General features: G+C 46.5%; 1 protein-coding gene across 5 annotated transcripts in view; it reads right to left on the bottom strand.

Moving 5' to 3' along the window:
* Positions 1 to 6,748, bottom strand: part of SOCS6 (suppressor of cytokine signaling 6) — a 106,558-nt gene that overhangs the window by 30,296 nt on the left and 69,514 nt on the right. The window contains exons 1-2 of one of the 5 annotated variants that reach the window (XM_014587352.2): positions 6,582 to 6,724; positions 4,902 to 5,032 (exon numbers count right to left, since the gene is read on the bottom strand). The exons of 2 other annotated variants lie outside the window; for them this stretch is intronic. The gene's annotated coding sequence lies outside the window, so the exon portion shown is untranslated. Of the gene's footprint in view, positions 1 to 4,901; positions 5,033 to 6,581; positions 6,725 to 6,748 lie in introns of those variants that run through there. 2 more of the 5 variants (XM_014587353.2, XM_006147228.3) reach the window with 2 other exon arrangements.

Here is a 6,748-nt window from a genome sequence, read left to right as displayed (position 1 = left end):
AAGAGTTCACACGAATTTTTTTCTTTTAATCTTCCTAGAACTGAAACACAGGTTTACAGACTGGAAGGACTTGCGGATGCTCAGCACATCCACAGAAGAGACAAAAGTCAGGCCCGCTGCATGAAACTTTAGCATTTCGGAGACAGTACGAAGGCTCCCACAAGCTTCTAAGGAGAGAGAAACGTGACATATAAATGCCTGGAAAACAGGTGGCGACTGCCGTGAACACTAAGATGGAGTCGACCTCCAACTAGGACACACTTCCAGCAGGACTCCCCAAGCACTCGGCCATGTTCCTTGGCATCCTGCAGGGCCACAGGACGGACCCTGCCATGACGTCAGTGTGTTGCCCATCAATATCCTGCATCTGCCATGGGGCAATTCTGGGGTAGAGAAGCGGCTAGAGCCAGAGGATCAAGCTGCAGAGAGCCAGCCCATTGAGACCCCCTGAAACCAAGAAATAACCTTTAGGTACACACTGAGGTTTCAAAGTACATCTGTCACTGCCATCTAACCTACTCTATCCCCACCGAAATACCAACCTGGAGTGGTGCACACAACCAGACTACAAACCAAGAACTTGGAACACTGACATTTTCTGACATGTAAGGTCACACTCACACAAAAAAGAGAGAAGACCCATCACCCTCATCACCTTCACAAAGTTACTAACAGGGTGAGCTCCACCAAAGTCATCAAGTGTTGATAAATGAAGACACAGAAAACAAGGGATCCTCCTTAGGAAGGAGAAGGAAAGAATATCCAGGCTGACACTGTCAGACCCTGCTGTTCACCCTGCTTTACAGACTGTCTCTGACGCCTGCATCTCTGCCCAATCAAACACAGGACAGCCTCTAAGAGCCAGCTCAACTGCAGTGTCCTCTGTGAAGACACAAATCCAAATTCCCCCGCTCCCAGGATTAAATGAAAACATCTGGCCTCCAGGTCAAGAAGAGCTGCAGCTACCAGACTCCATCCTGAAACCAGCCAGTAATGAGGTGCGTGACTCTGGGCAGATTACATAACCACTCTCAGTCTCAATTTCCTCATCATCTGTGTAAAGATGAAGTCTACGTATCATCAGGAAGGTTCCTTCTAGCTCTAAAACGCAGTCTTTCTGCAAAGAAATACAGACGAAAGCTCTTAATACACTGGCAGCGACGTATTAGCACTCGCTTACATATTCTGCAGGTCTGCGTGTGGTACGTGGTGATACTGCTGTCCTCTCAAAGTGCGTATTTTACAGTAAAGGCAGTGTAAACAGACAAAAGTGATTACTGTAAAAAGGATGGTACCATTTCATTTAAAGTTAAACTCTTGAATACATTTCATTAGTATAAACACCAAAATAAAACGTACACAAGGAAAGTAACACACACGCCCAAATTAACATGTCTACCAGCGAGCATCCATCTTCCTGTAAGTGACTCTGTTACTTCAACCTGTTATTGGTGTGGTCAGAGTAACACCCACAACCACCACCACCAAGGTACAGCTGAACGCAGCTCTGATAATCAGCCATCTCTAGCACCGAGTGAATACACCTTGTCTAGAGAATTCTAAAGATTAACACTATTAACACTGATTTTGATAGAAACCTTATCTAACTGGGACCATATAATCCTCTGCCTTAAGAAATTTGAAACCAAGTGTGCATAGGTCATATAAACTCATGCTGTCACAGAACTGCCATACATGGATGGATGCCTCTCCAGACGGCTAAATGTACCTGCTGGAAAACTTCAGGACGGCACAACGACCTGCCAGGGCTGCCTGATGTTTGGGTCACCAGTTGTCTCCCAGCCCTTCAGAGATAACCTGCCTTTTCTGTCGTTTTCTCTACTGCCCAGGAGTCTGCTGAGAGGAATAATCACAGCTCCCCAAACAGTCGCCACATGTGACGCCATTTCCATGACTCAACCAGTTCAGTGTGACGGCTATTACAACAATGAAACACGGTTAGGAGTGACACCACCAGAGCAGAGGGATCTGCAGCCTCTTTGCCCTCCGAGCCGCCTGCCAGCAAATGCAACAGCCCCGCAGCCAAGCAGCCCCATCCTGCTCAGGCAGAGACCACTGGTACCTCGGCCGGACCACCACCACCCTAAGCACCTGCGCACTCCTACTCGCTTTCCGCCTGTACTTCCATTTTTTTTTACCCCTTTGGTCTCACACCCTTTTTCCGCACTGACCTTCCTTCACAAGAAAACCCGAGTCCTACATAGAGGCTGCTGAATAATCAGAATATTACTTCTGATTAATCACTATATTCTAAATTAGTTATTACTGTAGCACTGAACTATATTCCAGGCACTGAACTAATATATTTACATGAATTATCTCATTTAATTTTTTTCTCTCATTTAATTTTCACACCAACTCTAAGAAGGACACCATTTCTATTTTATAAATAAATCAAATAAAACAAAATGTCTGGAAGGAAACACACACACACACACACACACAAAACTATTCTACAAAACAAGCCTAGATCTGTATCCCCGGGGAGACTGCCTTCATCTGCTGCGACCTAAGTCTTCCAGGTACCAGGCCTGCCTAATTCCAAGAGTTTTTCTTTCTTGCTTAATTCTGCCTCAGAAAGCAGAGATCCCAAGAGGTTCCAGATAACTAAAGCTTTGGAAGAGCTGGCCAGCCAATCCCAAGGGAACGTGCTTTGGAGTGGTGACTTTCCACACACGTAAATAGTGACTTCCAGAAACGCGAAGCTCTATGCATCTACACAAGCCCGCTGGGAACCTGAGTCACTCAAACGCATTCTGTGGCTCTTTGGGTAGGATAGTTCTCTGTGTGGGGCTCCCTGGGCCACCCAGCTACAAAGACTTTGGTTTTACAAAACAAGCCTAGATCTGTATCCCCGGGGAGACTGCCTTCATCTGCTGCGACCTAAGTCTTCCAGGTACCAGGCCTGCCTAATTCCAAGAGTTTTTCTTTCTTGCTTAATTCTGCCTCAGAAAGCAGAGATCCCAAGAGGTTCCAGATAACTAAAGCTTTGGAAGAGCTGGCCAGCCAATCCCAAGGGAACGTGCTTTGGAGTGGTGACTTTCCACACACGTAAATAGTGACTTCCAGAAACGCGAAGCTCTATGCATCTACACAAGCCCGCTGGGAACCTGAGTCACTCAAACGCATTCTGTGGCTCTTTGGGTAGGATAGTTCTCTGTGTGGGGCTCCCTGGGCCACCCAGCTACAAAGACTTTGGTTTTATTAGTGCTATGATTTGTTCAGCTAAGCAGATCAGCTCAGATAGGGATTATAAAAGCAACACAAAACACCAACAGACTTCTCAGACCTACACAGTGTGTCTTTGCTTTGAATGCACAGGTAGCAATACGAAAACTACACACACTTTCTGTACAGCACAACCCTACTCAGTAGCCAGGCCTCATGGGATGTGTCACACCTACAAAAGAGAAAGACAGAACAGTAGGAATCCTGCCCTCACTGGACTTATATGGGGGAATGAGGTGAGACGGGGAGTGGGGGGTGAGTTGGGGGGGTAGGGTGAGGGGGACAGACAACAAGCAAATAAATAATTACAGACAGTAATAAGTGAATGAAGGAAACATACTAGTTGATTCCTTGGGAGTACTTAAGCAGCCTTAAGACAGTCAGGTTTCTCTGAGGTGGTATCACTGGCCAACCACAGGAGAAGCTCTAAAGTAGGGGTCTGCAACTTTTCTAGCACCAGGGACCAGTTTCATGGAAGCCAGTTTTCCACAGACCACGGGAATACCAATCCATGGCTGGAAGGTTGGGGATCCCTACAAAGAACAATGCTGGCAAACAGGGACCAGCAAATGGCATAATGGTTACATCGCTGGACTCCACAAGGCTGACTGCGGTTCAAGTCCCAGACTCAGAGGCTTGAAACTCATGCCAGGTGCATGTACATGCTTGCCCAAAATTCCCGAAAGGGAGAATGGAGGAGAAAGGATTGTGGAGTAGGCATTCCCCTGGGGGGGGTGATTTCTTCCTTTCTGTATATCTCACTAGTGAGTACATGCACCCTATAGCAATATAATCTCTCTTAAAAAAATAAAAATGTAGTCAAACAGAGCTCCCTGTAAAAGGTAGGAAGGCAGAAGAGCCTAAAACAGAAAGGCCAGGGCGTAATAGCTCTGTGTCAGGCAGAGGGCTGTTCACGATGAGGGCAGAACGAGGCAGAAATCATGTAGTCGATGGTAAAGATCTTGAAGAAGACGGATACCCTCTATAGCTGAGATGGATTATCCCAATGTAGCCCCAGATGAAGAATAAGACTCAGTAGGAATAGAATACATTTCCAAGGTCACATGGCTAGTGCATGTATACCCTAACATCTTCCAAACACCGTCTATGTGCAATGTGGGAAAGAACTGAAAGTCCAAATGCCTTCATCGAAGTAGATCTATTCTTGAAACATCACCAAAAACAATAGCCATCTAAGAGCAATTGTCCCAACTAAGTACTACTTGTGGAAATTACCAGTGAAGACCCTAAGGTCAGTTTAACCATACTCTGAGTCCTAAGGCCTTCAGTACTTACTAGCTAAACCAACACACTGGACAGCATGATAAATGACCCATAAATGTATCATGATAACATCTTTCTCAATACAATATAAAGCATACCCCACTGCTGTGTTTCTTTTTAACACCTAGACAATTATGTCAATCAACCCACTCATATAAGAAAGTCTCCAGTTTTTATGACATACTAATAATTAAAGCTTCTCCCTTGAAAAAGAAATAGTTTTATAAAACTACCCAGGCCATTTCCAGAAGCTGAAGAGGTCGGGGATGAAGACAGAGAATGAAACAGACCATCTGTGCTCCCTATAGAAGGGGCGACAAACTGCAAACAGAGGAAGTGCTCTTCTTAGCTCTAGGTCATTCACTTACCTACCTTCCTTAAGGTATACCAAGGTGTACTCGCATCCCTCAGTTTTACAGACTGTAAATGACAGGTGGTATTTCACTTCATGCTTCCAACATAAGCACGTGTGTGTGTCATCCTGTTCTTCTAGTCATTGCTGCAAATCCAGAAATGGACATAACATTTTCCCCTTTTCAGAATATGACTTCTAAAAAGATCATGCAATTCATTCTATGACCAAAATTAACAATACTAGCAAAATACTACAGTTTCCTGAAAACTGGCCCACAATGGAGGAGACTAGTAGGGTTTTCCCAGAGGAGTGAACACAATACCATACCCCAAGAAGAAATGCACTTCTGATCCCTAAAAGAGGAGCCACTAGGAACACTTTTCAGTGTTGCAGCAAGACTGAGAAAAACACTGGCAAGTCCAACAACCAGAGATCCAGTCCGAGTGTTTCTGCCCCGTACCTGATCCCTGGCACTTGATCCCCTTCCCCCCACTCCCTGCAGGTGAGGGTGTGCCTCTGGGTAGGAGGCAGGGTGCAAAGAGAAGGGGAAGGAGGAGGGTAGGCCCTTGCTAAGCCAATTCAGCCACTACTTAGGGAAAGAGAAAAAGTATTTGTAAAAGGTGCTCAAGATGAGCTGTCAGCGTAGTGGTTAAGGCTTGCTGGACAGCCGTCAGTGTAGTTTGAGTTCCAGACCCAGAGGCTTGAAAAATATACCGGGTGCAAGTGCATGTGTGTACAGGCATGTGTGTGTGCATGCCCAAAGTTCCAAAGGAGAGAGAAATTGAGAACGGAAGAGAAGGGATTGTAGCTGACTGTCCCCTATGGAGGTGCTCTGTCTCTCCAGTGAGTGCACACTGCCTCTCGCACATTAAAAAAGAACAAACTAAAGAAAGGCAGGCAGGCTGAATGGAGTCTTAAAGTGGGTAAAGGTTCAGGTGAATATGGGGCTGATCATTAACTAGGCCAGAAAGTGTACAGGACTTGCCACACTCCAGATGAGAAGTTGGGTGAACCCTTATGGAGCCCTATCCCACCCATTCTACCCAGAGCAGCAGGACTAAAAGGGAAATTTGGGCACTACAGGGGGAAATAATGCTTTTTTAGGGTTTTATCTGTGAAACCTGGTAAACAATGCCATTCATGTTTCTAAACAGCACTCTCAATAGCACTAAATATTCCATTTAAAATAATTCATTCAAGCAAGCTAAGTGGCCTTCATGTTGTGGCAGGATAAAGTGCTGCCTGCTATGGTCGTGAACATGTCAGATGCTTCATGCCTAAGTAGACAGAAGTTTACTCTTGTCTGATTGCCAATGTACCTTTATTCCAAGGAACACAGAACATGAAAGGCGTTCAGGGGAAACGTTTCGAGTTTTAACTCACGTTACTGTTGTAATCTGCGTTCCCCGCCCTTGCACAGGAGCTCCCTGCCTTCTCCGGGTGGACGTTCAAACAAGCGTGTACTGAACTCAATTCTACATTGCGGATTGGATTTCACAACCGGAAGCCGGAGTGCTCCCTCGTATTCCCACCTGGCCCTTAATTCCAGGAGTGGGGATGGGCAGCCCGAATTCCACATCCCGCCTGGATGGTAGGTTGGCACACACACTCTGCACACATTCGGAGTTTGGTGCCAGGACCTACCACCGAGAGCCGTCCCCAGTCCTGCTTCCTAACAGCCACAATGGGATACCTGAACTTGCCAACTCCGAGCAAACTGGAAACCGAGGCCTGGCTCGCCCTGGCGGCTCTCAATTCCCCGCAGCCGGTCAGCGAGTTCCCCGCCCGCAGCACCTTCCCGGCCGGCACTTGGAACATCGCCCCGCACGCGATTTCTCGGCTGCGCCAAGGCGGCGCGGG

Source organism: Tupaia chinensis, unplaced genomic scaffold (assembly GCF_000334495.1).
Source record: "Tupaia chinensis unplaced genomic scaffold, TupChi_1.0 Scaffold000206_1, whole genome shotgun sequence".
Lineage (NCBI taxonomy): Eukaryota > Metazoa > Chordata > Mammalia > Scandentia > Tupaiidae > Tupaia > Tupaia belangeri.
Note: the sequence above shows the minus strand (reverse complement) of the source record. Positions and strands in the feature narration are given on the sequence as shown.